Source organism: Lithobates pipiens, unplaced genomic scaffold, assembly GCF_037356315.1.
Source record: "Lithobates pipiens isolate NorthernLeopardFrog02 unplaced genomic scaffold, aLitPip1_a1.2 Scaffold_16, whole genome shotgun sequence".
Classification (NCBI taxonomy): domain Eukaryota; kingdom Metazoa; phylum Chordata; class Amphibia; order Anura; family Ranidae; genus Lithobates; species Lithobates pipiens.
In genome coordinates, this window is record NW_027507748.1 from 212,168,710 (window position 1) to 212,182,867 (window position 14,158).

Genomic DNA, 14,158 nt, shown 5'->3' on the forward strand with positions numbered 1-14,158 from the left:
CAACAGATGTCTGCCCTAGGAATTGCGTATCAATGGGGTTTCCCAGCCTGTCTAAAAGGGAAAAAGGATGGTCGCTCTGCAGTATTGCGCTTCCCGGAAGACCTTAGAGCCTTCTGCGATAGGCTGGATATACCCCAGCCCCTATTACCGGGGTGGGGAATAGAAGCTATAGAGGAAGGACCGATTCAAAGGAGAGCAAGATGGAAGAAGAGGGGGCGAGGTGCAGATCCTAATGAGGGGGAGACAGTTAGAAGCTAAATTAAAAGAGAAGGTAGGACGGGGGGAGGATGGGGGGATGGTGGAGAGGGGGGGAGGGGGGGGTCTTGTAGGCCTACTGATGTGAGCCACCGAGGTAAATATGGGAAGGAAAAAGACACCTCGAGGTGATGTGTCGACCCCATATGATCAACGCAGAAAGGGGGGTTCTCCGAATAGCGTTACGGAGAGAGATGGGAGGGAGGGGGGGAGGTATGGGAAAATTTATTTATTTATATATATATTTTTTTTTGTCCGTCAATCCCGAACTGTCCCCTCGAAAAATGTCTCTGGGTTGGTGGAGGTCGTTAAAAGAAATTAATATTTAATTACACTAATTAATGTGATAACATACAATGTGAGGGGGTTAAATACAAGAGAAAAAAAGATTTAAAATCAATGAGGAATTGCAGTTCCTGAGGGGGAATGTAATCTGTTTACAGGAGACGTATATAACCAGTACCTCTGGAATAAAAATGGCATCAGTACAATTTCCAGTATGGTATTACGGAGATTCACCATCGGCCCACTCAAGAGGAGTAGCCATTGGTTTTGATAGACAATCGAGATTCGATATTCAAGACCGCTTAACCGACCCAGAAGGCAGATTTCTGTTTATAAAGGGAAAAATGGGGGCAACGCAATATACAATAGCAAATATTTATGCTCCAAATAGAAACCCAGATAGATTTCTAAAGAATACTTTAATAAAACTTGAGGAATTCAGAGAGGGCAAAGTAGTACTAGCAGGTGATTTAAACTGGTGTCTAGATCCAAGGATGGATTCCTCCGGGGGGGGCTTAAGAGCGTCGCAACAGAGATATAGGGGGGTAATTAAAGCATTTTCAAAGGCTCAGCTTTTAGATGCTTGGAGGATCAGCCATCAAAAAGAGCGGGATTACACTCATTTCTCAGCGGTCCATAAAACTTTTGCGAGATTAGACTATGTTTTTATAGAACACCGACTTGTGTCCAACTTGAAAAAAGTTGAGATCAAGCCTATTACCCTATCAGATCATGCCGCAATAGTTGCCCAAATAGAAACGCAGGAAGCGACAGAGAGGGAGATGATTTGGAGAATGAATGATTCCCTTATGCAGGAACAAGGGGCAAGTCGACAAATTGAAAAAGAGTTGAACGATTTCTTTGAACTAAATGACATGAAGGAAATATCTAGAACGACCCTATGGGAAACACATAAGGTAGTAATAAGGGGTAGGCTAATTGGGATCGGAGCAGGAATAAAGCAGGAAAAACAGAAAAGGAAGACCCAACTATACAATGAGATAGAACAATTGGAACAGAAAACTAGACCTAGAGGAATACAGGAGAGTTAGGATTTACAAAAAAAAAAAAGAGAGTTAGAAGAGCACCTGGACCAGGATAGGAGAACAAGGTTCCATGAGATAAATAAGGAAAGATACCAATGGGGGAATATGCCAGGTAAATGGCTTGCAAGAAGGGTCAAGGAACAAAAAAATAGGACTTTCATTCCCAAAATTAGAAATAAGGAGGGGGAGTTAAAATTTGCGACGCCAGAAATCGCCGAGAATTTTCACTCATACTACAGTACCCTTTATAAACTGGGAACAATTAGTAGTAAAGGAAGAAAAAGGAAGGAAGCGATTAGGGAATATCTCAGGAAGCTCGAGTTCCCAAGAGAAGAGAGAGAGGAGATGGAGGCCCTAGAGGCCCCCATTTCACTTAGGGAAGTTGAGAGAGCAATAAAGGAAATGCCACTTGGGAGCAGTCCCGGCCCAGATGGGTTTTCTAGTAGGTACTATAAGAGATATAAGACCCTGTTGGTACCAAAACTATGTGAGTATTTTAATGCAGTAGGTGAGGGTCTACCGTTCCGTAAAGAAGCACTCCTGGCCTACATCTCCCTAATTCTGAAGGAAGGTAAGGATCCAGTTGCGTTGGAGAGTTATTGCCCAATATCGCTATTGAATGTAGACATAAAAATATACGCAAAAATAATAGCTGATAGGTTAAAGGTTCTTCTACCTGCATGGGTCCACGCCGATCAGGCGGGATTCGTGCAGGGACGGGAGGGAAGGGATAACTCTGTGAAATCCATCATTCTGATCCAAGAGGTAAATAAAGAGAAGATCCCAACAGTGCTGATGTCAATTGACGCCGAAAAGGCCTTTGACAGATTAGACTGGGAGTTTATGTACGAAACCCTAAGTTATAAGGGGGTAGGGGAGAGAATGATGAGATGGATCAAGGCATTATATACTCACCCAACGGCCAGAATAAGAGTTAACGGATCCCTGTCTCGCCCCCTGGAGTTGTTCAACGGGACGAGACAGGGATGCCCGCTCTCACCGCTACTATTCGTTTTGAGCCTTGAACCCCTCTTGGTGGCAATACGCAGGAATCAGGATATCCAAGGTATCAGGGTGGGGGGGGGGGGATGGAGTATAAATTATCGGCATTTGCAGATGATGTATTATTGTACATAACTAATCCAAGAACATCCATCCCCCCGATCCTGAAGGAACTGGAGTATTATGGAAGATTATCAAATTTTAAAATAAATCTCACGAAGACAGAGATCTTAAATTTGAATATATCTGAGGTAGAACAGAGTATCCTCACATCAAGCTTACCTTTTAGATGGTGTAAGGGAGAATTGAATTATTTAGGGATAAAATTGACCCCACAGAGACAAGGCCTTTATGAGCCAAATTATATCCCGCTCCTAAATAAAATTAAAAAAATGATGAATAACATGAGGTATAAAGCAGTATCCTGGATGGGTAGAGCAAATGTAATAAAAATGATTATTCTCCCTATTATTAATTACACATTCCAAATGATTCTTGTTCCGGTCCCAATGTGTTTCTTTAGGAAATTAAAAACGTTAATGATGACTTTCATATGGCCCCTGAAACGAGCGCGTATACCATACAAAGTTTTAGTAAAGGGAAAAGACAAGGGGGAGTAGCATTACCAGATGTTAAGAAATACTATGAGGCAATAATAATAGCTAGAGTGGCAGACTGGATATATAATCAGAAGGAAAAGGGTTGGGTAAACCTGGAAATGAGACTGAGTGGAGTGCCGCTAGAAAAAATGGTATGGATACCATCCGATCAGCGGAACTTAGGAGAAAACACAAGTAATTTAACGAGACATACGTTAAGAGTATGGGATAGCATCAATAGGGCACATAACTGGACTCACAACTCACCGTTAATGTCACTTTTGGACACGGATTATTTTTTGCCAGGGAAAGAGGAACGATTATATTTTAGTAGATGGGCAAGTAAAGAGGAAATAAAATTAGGAGAAATTATTAAAGGGAATAGGTTATATACATATAGGGAACTCACACAAGAATGGGGACATAAAGCGTTAGATAAATGGAGGCACTCTCAAATTTTACACTTTGCACAAAGTTTACCACGTCCGCTATGGGGATTAGAGTCTCTGAGACCTTTGGAGAATTTATTGAAGGATAACAAGTGTTTAGTTCGAAAAGTATCAAAAATCTATAAAATATTAAGACAAGAAATGGATTTAGAATTTCCGAGATTTTTAGGGAAATGGGAAGAAGATTTAGGAACACAGGATAAAAATATGTAAACTCACTCACTCATTATCAAGAGAAGTCCGTATGATAGAGATGTCGTATAAATTACTATCAAGATGGTATATGACCCCCCAAAGTATGCAGAGGTTTACAGGGGCACAGCAGGCATTGTGTTGGAGGGAGTGTTCGGAAGAGGGCTCCCTCTCACATATTTGGTGGAGTTGCCCTAAAATATCTCAGTTTTGGGAAAAAAATTGTAGAAATTATAAGCTTGGTGACACAAAAGAAACTTAAGAAAAACCCCTGGACATGTCTTTTTCACGACACTGAATTAGGAGTAACACAATATAGAAACACGATAGTCCCCCATCTCCTAAATGCTGCTAAAGTGCTGATTCCTCACTATTGGAAATCTAAACAAATCCCAAGAATTACGAAATGGGTACAGAGGGTGGAGCAAACGAGGAAAATGGAGGAATCATTACATAAATTACAAGATATAGAGGAAAAAGATCATGGGGAGTGGCAACATTGGCTGGCATTGATGGAGAGGGAAGACTGTCGTGAAATAATTGAGGGATAAGGGGACAGAGAGGGAGAGGACATTGTTTTTTTTTTTTTTGTTTTTTTTTTTTGGGGAGGGTTAAAGAAATTAGGGAGTATAAGTAATTTCTTGTAATGTATTTATATGTGATTAAATGTAAAATTGTTTATTCAAGGAAATGAAAAGAAAAACAAAAATTTGCCACAATGATGTCAAAAGAAGTTAGCGGAGATATGAACATTGAGTTGATTACACTCCGCAAGGATAAAGTAACGGACTGAGATGGCAAAAAATAAATAAATAAAAATAAAATAAATCTGCTAGTACATCCAACACTCCTTTAACCCAGACTGACAATGCTGCTATCCGAATGTGCCCACTTTACTCCGTCATCCAGAGTGGGGACACTCTAGAGCAGAGGTGTGTTACTGGCCAGATTACTGTTTTTGCCTGTGTCTATCTAGTAAGGTTACTTTGCGGTATAAGAAAGGAAGCTCAGACCTCTGCAGTGTATTAATGTGCTTTTTCTATGCAAAAATGCTTTACATGCAAGACTATTACTATATTAGTGTTATATATGAGAAATATATGAAATAATTACGATATTTCAAAGTCTTACGTATATGTTGAAATCAATCAATTCTTGTGTGACAAATTTCCTTAATTGGTTCTGAGTCAGCGTAATTCAAAAATGTGTATTTATTTGTACACATTTAAATACAAAAGGATGCTTACAAAAATAGTACAATAATATCTTACTTAGTATCTTTCTTTCTTATTCAATATATCATTTGTATCTTTAAAAATTGTCTAAGGTTATTGCTGTGTGGCCTATCTAAAATGGCGGAATAACCCTTTGTATGCTGAATGCAGCTGAAATGTTTCTGAGGTCTTTCCTCTAAGCTGCTGCCTCTCCAAGAGACCATCTCCTGAAACTTCCTACTATATTAACAGGCTCAAATCTCCCGCCCGAAAGATAACTCCTCCTTTCCAAAGGTGGGAGGGCTGAGAGTGGTTGTTACAACAGAGCTGACATGTGTTACCACTTAAAGCGCAGCTCCACAGTCTACCATGACCGGATATAAGGGGGAAGGGAGAATTTTAAGTCTCTATGCAAACCTTCATTTACACTTAAGAAAAGCTTATATAGAATATACAATATTCCTCAAAATCCTGACAGATTTTAAATATTTACTTCTTCAATTATCGCAAGTCATAACATAGAAATTATTGTCTCAAAGTTCTCTTTCATACAGTATGAAAAATATTATATTCTGAATAAAGTATAATAAAGCCAATTAAAATTTAGATATTAAGAATATAACATTCCCCTCTGAAATATGAATACTAATCATATTTTTCAGATTAAAATTCATTCATCACCATTCATGTCACATTCAAACAAACTTTGATTCAATAACTCCAAATGTTTTGTCATGCAAAACTGAATTCATACCTTCAAAACCCAATTTTCCTCTTTAATTTACTTTGTAACAAATCATCTCCTTTCTTAATATCACTTCTAATTCGATTATATAATTTTTTCATTCTAAACATTAAACATAACTGGAATATAAGGAATAACATGATAATAATAAAAATAATTACAATAGGATGTGATAAAATATTTCCTGCTGCTGAAGTTATCGAAGTTTTTCCCCACATGGATACACTATTACTAAATCTTTTCCACCAATTACTTCCTGAAAATTCTGACCATTGATGTGATATTTCTTACAAATTACCTTGTTCATGTTTAAACAATACTTCTGCATTCTGCAATTCCTTAGCCAAAGCTATTAATAAACCTTGATCCTTTTGAATTATATTTGCCCATTTTTCCCATGGAAATTCATCTATTTGAGAAATATTATACTGTGTAGGAAGAGCGCTAATATTTTTCATAAACATATTTGTTAAATTTGTTCTCAACCCATTAATACTTATTGCAACAATATCTCCTTCTATACAATACAACCCTTGATTTAGGTTTTCTGTATTTGTACAAGAAGAGAAAAAAGTTTTAACCCTTTCTGTATCTGACATAATTTGAAAACAAACCTTCTTTTTATCTACACGAGTAACTAATTCAGAATTAATTTTATTTTCAATTCTTGCTGAACATAATGTATGATTATGATAACAAGAATGAAATATGCTTTTATCTTGATTAGGTAAACATATAATTTTAGACTGGAATTGTAAACATGATGACAAATCTAATTGTTCTAATTCAGAATTTTCATTGTTAAATACAAAATCTGTATACTGTAATTTATAGTATAATAATTGTGTATTACTGACAGGTAATCCCAAAACAGTGATTGGAACCAAAATTTGTTCTTTTCCGGCTATTGGAATCATAGAAGAACTATAACATATGTCCTGCTTGCATCCTATCCATTTATTTACCCATAAATCTGTATGATTTATCGCATATAAATATTCTTTGGGCAAATACTGTAAAATGCCAAGAGGAGTTATTCCACTCTGAAATGCTTGCGCAATTATTTTAAAATTAGTGGAATATTCCGTTTGAATCTCTAAACATGCTCTGGCTATATGAGAATGTTGTTCACTTCTCATCAAATCAAGAGTAATATTTTGAAGATGTAAAATAGATGGACCCATTATATTAGCAGTTTTAATTACCATATTTTCTAAAATCTGATTTAAATGTCTTTGTATTTTAATACCATTACTTCCCACTAAACCAGCGGTTTCTAGATCAGACTTTAAAGTATTAATATCCATACTATTTGTTATACTCCCAATTGTGCCAATCCCTCCTAAAATACCTTCAACAATACCACGCTTATTCCTGTTATAATTTCTATTATTAATTCCAAACCATCTCTCAATACCCAATTCCATATTAACCAGATGTCCTTGACATTGTGGAAACCTTGTAGAAATTTTCCATTCTGAAACATTAAAGTTCCACAAAACAATGACAAACTTTCCCTCTCTCAAAAGAGTTCTGGATTGGAAATGGTTAATCTGAAAAGGACTTGCAGAGAAACTTTTCTTATTGACACATGGAGTTTTCCTTGGAGACATAACAACAACACTTGCCTTTGCACATTTCACCGGATAATTTTCTATTGATATGCAACATTCATATATACCAGTATCATTCAAAGATACTCTCATTTGTTGATAAACAAATGTATCATTGATCCAATTCACACTACCAAAAATTCCTTTATGAATTATGATAGTTGAACTATAAAGAAAACTACCCAAAAACTCACCATTCCTTTTCCAAGTCAACAATGAATTTTGAGGTAAAGATATTTTTGTATCACATATCAAATGCAAATTATCTTTATCTTCCATAATTTTCAAAGATTGTGGGAAAATATTAATTTCTGGAACAATCTTATCAACTATAAAGATATCAATTTTGACCCTTATTTCAGTAAATTTTCTTATAACTTTAAAATCCCATGTTCTTACAACGTCTCCTTTTTCATCTCCAATGACGTTTAAATATTTTGGATTTAATATCTTTACAAAACTTTGAAAAAGATAATAAAATTGATCAAAGGAATAAAGTATTTTCCCAGATCTTGTCATAATATTAGTAACATCTCCAGACCAAATTGTTGACTCATTACCCTTTAAAAATATAGACCAGAAACTCCTCAACAATATGTTACTCAAAAGTTCCAGTTTTGTTATTTAGTCTATAAGATCCCTGCATTTTAACAAACTTAGTTTTGGATTCTATTTTAACTTTGATGTCAATATCATTGCTGTGAATGAAATACAATTGTAAACAACAACGATATCCATCACCAATACATAAAAATCCATACAAATCTTCTGCCGTATTAATATCAACATCTCTAAAATTATGATTTTTATCATATGCACTAATATCAATAACTCTATCGTTTTTGTCCTTTGTAATGATATCAATGTTCTTATTTTTCAGTTCATCTGCATTGATATCAATGTCTACATCTCTCTTATTTCTGAATAACATATGATCTTTGTTGTGTAATTCTTCATTCCTGTTAGTCTTTATATAACTTGAGCAGTTCTTGATATATCTTATCACAAATAAAATTGTCACTAGGGAAAAGATGCATCCTGTAGTGATGATACACTTCCTCTCTTTAAAACTTTTCATTTGTTGTGCTGACATCTTTTTCTTTTGGAATACGCACTTTCTTCAGGTTCGATTTTTATTTTTAATTCCTGAAAAAATAAAGGCAGCATCATTATCTTGGAATATAAAATTTGTTATACCCACATTTTTCTTTCTGCATACTTGTTTCACTGAACTAAGAAAGTATTTGTACCCCTTGAACATCCCAAAATGTCCATGGACTTTCCCAATTACTTTTCCATGTTTCAACTCCTGAAACTCTGACGTGTCACCATCTCTGGGTGTGGCCTCACATGTAACAATTCTTTAATCATTTTTTATCTTTTCTGTCTTAGACTTGTGTCAACAATATCTAATTTTATCTTAAATAAACCTTTCTGTTCCTGGTCTACTTAATAGACCGCTTATCTTATACAAAAGATAATTTTTGGTTTAACAACAAAATAACAAAATGTTACAAAAAAACAATATCAATAGTAAAATATCAAAAAATAGATTATTCTTACAATGAAGATTAAATCCGATATGTGCGTGGATTTAATAACAATCCTTCATGATATATAAATATATGTCTTATGTGTACTGGAATGAAACTTCCACTGGAATGTGTGTACTCCATTATTGTCTGTGTCCACTCCTTCTAAAACAAAAAACCACAGCCCCCACCTTTTTTTACTTCTAAAGGTTTTTCTGAGCACGACAGTTCTACAGAATGAGTATTTTCCCTCCCACCTTTCTAAAACAATGGGTGTCTCATTCTAAATTCCTAAGGGCTGCTATGAATAACCCTTTGTAAAAAAACATTTTTAACATACACAAACCTTTTTACCTTATCAATATATATATACAAATTATTTCTTATTCTCTTAATCAAGAAACATTGTAATATAAAAACTTATATTTTTAACTAACAAAGACACTTTTTATCATGAATTAACTTTCTTTTTCAAACTTAGAAATATGAGGAGAAACCATTTTGTAACTTTTCTTCAACCAATTATGACTCCACGAGGGAACACAGAACGCCATTTTTCTTTTTCTTTTAAACTCAAAAGGAGAATACTTTGTAGCATCAGAAATTGTGCTTCTTACATACATTAAAAATAACTGGAACAACATCAACCCAAATATTTCCTTTGTCCAACAACCTTTATCAATCCTAGATTTAATTATCCGATACATCCTCACAATAATACCTACAAACTGTGAATGTTATCATACATGAAATCTCTATTCTATTCCCTGATATTACACATTCTCTGTCACAACTGAAGTTTGCTGATATATCCCAAACTAGAAAAACATGATTATTCAACCTCTAAACAATAGTTAAAGCATCATCATTAGTGAATCCCACCTGTAGGTGCTGTGAACTATAAATACACAATAATCCTTTTTCGTCATGACACAAACTTATGGTCTAATGACCCAAATAATAACTTCGTGGCAACCTATGAGAATAAAAAAGATTGTTATAACCTTTTTTTCCTCTGAAATTAAAGGAATATGTGTGTCCACTTTCTTCACAACATTAATTGATACCATATCAGGTTGGACTACTAACTCTCTATGCAAAAGCTGCTTCCTTTGTCAATAAATCTGCTGTTCTGTTACCTACAGATAACTCACTATCTTTTTTATGTGCTGGAATTTTTACAATAACATATGCAAAAGAATTACTCTCTGCAAGGTCAAAACCTACTTCTAATGTCTCTTTCTGCACAAGAGTCTTTTTGGATGAATCCACAAAACCTCTACATAGATAACGTACAACATATGAACTATCCCTATAAATCACTAGTGAACCTTACTTCTCTTCCTTGTCAATACTATCTCAATATCTTTAAACAAACCTGTATCCATTTTGGTCTGACTCCAAAGACTTTTATATGCTCTAACTGATTGTTCCAATTCGAGATTGGTTCCTGTGTGTGGCCAATTAAAATCTGAAGACATGTCAGCGACTGCTGTACAAATACTTCCAACGTTACTGTACTTTGAGGAATCTATTAACATAGATTTGGGCCTAGATGAATCTTTCCATATAGTAGAATTACTTAAATCAATAATCTAATCTAATTTACTAATCACATCCATGCCTAAAATATTCTCTGTATTTTGGCAACACCATGTCTATTTTTGTTGTCTATTCATTCAATTGCTAATTGAGTACCATGCTGACTGAATACAAAACTTTTCAATGTTCAGCTTGAACAAAACAAAAAATAAAACTCAATACTCATGACAATGACACATTGATAAAAAAATAATAATCCAATAGATTATCCTTGAAAATATTAAAATTATATCTAAGTCCTCAATAATATTCCAAACGTCAAAACCAAATCTTTTTAAACTCATATCAATCCTTATTCATAGCCATTAAACGTCAACCAGAAAATTCTTACCATATCTGCAGTTTAATTTAAGGACTGCTGACTGTTTTCAGAGTATTATATGCTACATAATTAAACCTTTCCTGTCTTAATGAACTATTTTCAGTTTGCAATCTTTGTCTTTGGGTCTTAGAAGAAAAATGAATTTGCTTATTATGACCTCTATACCTCAGATTACTGTGCCAACGTACAGAATAAACTTCTTGACGCCTGGGCAAAATTTTCGGATAATACAACCTCTTTTGTGTATTATTATTATTCAACTTTTTATAGACTTTCCTCTGAGCATATGGCGATGAAAATCTACATTTCTGTTTAATATCAGTATTATTTAAGTCAACTGACTTCCCACTCTCATTGTCTGAGGAAATATTAACATTTGACTCTTTACATGATATGACGTTCACATCTGCCTTAGTCACATGTTCACCATCCTCCATCTTTGAACACTGAACATGTGCAGGAATCTCAGCTTGCAATAATTGGGTCTTAAGCAAATTTAAAACATTTCCATGCACACAGCTTTCCAAAAAACCTATTTGATTTTCATTTTCTTTAAGAGATTGCAATAATGCATCAATTCTATGTTCCAATTCAATTTTTTCAGTCAATAATTGTTCAGTATATTTCTTCTCCTGCTCTGCTGCAATTTCTATTTCATTCTCTAAATTTTCAATATATGTACAAAAAGTCTCACAACTTGAACAACTAGATTCAAAAAGTACATTTTCAGTTACACTTTGACTTTGTTTTCCTGGCATATCAAACACCATATCATTATAACTTTTAACAAGTTTCATTATATTACGTACTTTTTTCTTTGTTTTAACTAATGAGAATCTATCCTTCTCAATGTCAGCATTTGCCTGAAAGCATTGATCATACATTAATTTCCATAAAACAGCATCAGAGACCTGTTTCGATAAACCTTTAAATTCTAATGTACTTTCATCAGCTAAAACAGCTACAAATTCCATAATTACGTTTCTACTCACCAAATAAAAAACCCGTCAGTTTTTTCCTGGAAATTCTCCGGTCTTTCACAATCAATCGATCGATTTTTCTTCTAGGTTCTTTTTCAATCTTTGCGAAGTTTAATCTCTGTTCATCAATTCATTCCCCTCTGATCACAAGGAGTGAAGTTGAAAAAAAACTTCCGACTTATGATTGACTGGCTGCAGGTCGCCAATTGTTATATATGAGAAATATATGAAATAATTACGATATTTCAAAGTCTTACGTATATGTTGAAATCAATCAATTCTTGTGTGACAAATTTCCTTAATTGGTTCTGAGTCAGCGTAATTCAAAAATGTGTATTTATTTGTACACATTTAAATACAAAAGGATGCTTACAAAAATAGTACAATAATATCTTACTTAGTATCTTTCTTTCTTATTCAATATATCATTTGTATCTTTAAAAATTGTCTAAGGTTATTGCTGTGTGGCCTATCTAAAATGGCGGAATAACCCTTTGTATGCTGAATGCAGCTGAAATGTTTCTGAGGTCTTTCCTCTAAGCTGCTGCCTCTCCAAGAGACCATCTCCTGAAACTTCCTACTATATTAACAGGCTCAAATCTCCCGCCCGAAAGATAACTCCTCCTTTCCAAAGGTGGGAGGGCTGAGAGTGGTTGTTACAACAGAGCTGACATGTGTTACCACTTAAAGCGCAGCTCCACAGTCTACCATGACCGGATATAAGGGGGAAGGGAGAATTTTAAGTCTCTATGCAAACCTTCATTTACACTTAAGAAAAGCTTATATAGAATATACAATATTCCTCAAAATCCTGACAGATTTTAAATATTTACTTCTTCAATTATCGCAAGTCATAACATAGAAATTATTGTCTCAAAGTTCTCTTTCATACAGTATGAAAAATATTATATTCTGAATAAAGTATAATAAAGCCAATTAAAATTTAGATATTAAGAATATAACAATTAGGAATACAATACAAGACCTATTACAAACAAGATGCTACCTACTTCCTAGCAAATAAGCAGCCTATTGTCTGCAAACAGTAGCAATACGCTTACAAGTTACTTAACTTTGGTTACTGTGTGTTCATGATCTTTGTTGACAACGAGGACCCAGGTATAATCTATAAGCAGTTGCTGGAGATCAGGCAAAAACATCTTCAGATTCTGGCTGGTACAGACCTTTCTTGGTGTTAAGGCGTTATGGAGTCCTCCTTGTCAGCTGCTGCCTGACAACTTTTACTGGGAAGTTTCAGGTTGTCAAACTTGTTGAGTATGGTTACAAACTTGTTTAGCGTAGTTACAGAACAGACTGCTCCAACTGTACCATCCCTACATGGGTGTGGTCTAGGGTTGCCATCTTGTCTTTGAGCTAAACCTGAACACTTTATCAATGCATGGCAAAAAATGTTGTGCCCCCCCTTTAGAGTACCCCCATTAGATCAGGGTCCCTTTATACAGGCACCCCCACTTAGAGATCCCCATTGGATCAGAGTCTCCTTATATCAGCACTCACCGAGGCTACATTCACACCAGAGATTAGGGCGAATGAGAATAGTATCTAGGTGTGGCCGTGTTCATTATAACAGGTCATCGGTGCCCCCACTATTCACTGCACAGCCAATGATTACCTTCACAGTGAACAGGGCTGGCAACAGCACCTAGCTAGCTACTATTCACATGCCCTAATTTCTGGTGTGAATATAGCCTTAGAGACCCCAAATTATCTTAAAGCTTCCTTATATTAGAACATCCCCCCATAGAGACATACTGTTAGATTAGCACCCCCCTTAGAATCCACCCTTTAGATCAGAGACCCTGTTATATCAGGGCCCCTGCCCCTTAAAGACCCCCATTAGATTGCCTTACCATGTGGCAGCCACTGCAAGCCAGGAAGATGGGGTCGGAGTTGGGGGACGGAGCTGGAAGGTGGAGCAGCTCTACAAAGTGCTATTATCTTCCACCTGTACACAGTGGCAAAGCACGTCATTGGTTGCTAGAATGCCGGCATTCCTAGCAACCAAGGACTGCAAAGGTGAATAAGGCGGGGGGAGAAGCCAGAACACAGGCAGGCACTTCCAACAGGAAACCTCCCTGGGTGCCCTGTGTGAAGGCACATGTTGCACTCATTGGGGTTACCTTACTGAGTGGAGTCCATTGTCAGAACTTGCTTCCACACCAGCTCCAGGACTCCAGTCCAGATCTGCAGGACATTTGGGAGATATGTGTCCGGGTATTAGGTGGGCTGAAACCCGGGCACCTGATTCAAAACCCAGATTGTCTGGGAGAATCCCGGACAGGTGGCAACCCCAGTGTGGCC

General features: G+C 35.8%; 1 long non-coding RNA gene across 1 annotated transcript; it reads right to left on the reverse strand.

The window, feature by feature from the left end:
* Positions 1-5,021: 5,021 nt before the first annotated feature.
* Positions 5,022-12,795, reverse strand: LOC143982345 (uncharacterized). The gene is made up of 2 exons (XR_013274443.1): positions 11,849-12,795; positions 5,022-8,546 (listed from the first exon to the last, which is right to left on the reverse strand). It is a non-coding gene; the product is annotated as an uncharacterized LOC143982345 (long non-coding RNA).
* Positions 12,796-14,158: the final 1,363 nt, after the last annotated feature.